Source organism: Etheostoma spectabile, chromosome 3 (assembly GCF_008692095.1).
Source record: "Etheostoma spectabile isolate EspeVRDwgs_2016 chromosome 3, UIUC_Espe_1.0, whole genome shotgun sequence".
Lineage (NCBI taxonomy): Eukaryota > Metazoa > Chordata > Actinopteri > Perciformes > Percidae > Etheostoma > Etheostoma spectabile.
In genome coordinates, this window is record NC_045735.1 from 4,613,315 (window position 1) to 4,613,683 (window position 369).

The 369-nt window shown below is 31.7% G+C and overlaps 1 protein-coding gene across 1 annotated transcript in view; it reads left to right on the forward strand.

The window, feature by feature from the left end:
* The window catches only part of LOC116680833 (alpha-2-macroglobulin-like), a 45,934-nt gene that overhangs the window by 33,960 nt on the left and 11,605 nt on the right, over window positions 1-369 (forward strand).

The window sequence follows — 369 nt, forward strand, 5'->3', positions numbered from 1 at the left end:
ACTTAGCTCAAAACACAAAGTACAGTAAGATGGTAATTGGTCTGCAGGTATTTTGGTCATAAACCAAAGTAATTTACAAAGTATTTTTAAATTTACAATTTACCTGAGGATGGCTCCAGATAAAAAGTTAAGGGATCGCCAAAAATCATCTTGTAGTGGAAATGAACCGAATTAAATGGAAATTCATCCAATATTGATGCAGCTTATGGTTATGTAATACCTGAGATCATTTGTGATGAATCAACACTGGTTGTTTGTGCTATTACAGAATTTTCTTCTCAGAGAACTCTACTGTATGTAAATGTAACTTATGTATGTATGTATGTATGTACATATATATATATATATAGAGAGAGAGAGAGAGAGAGA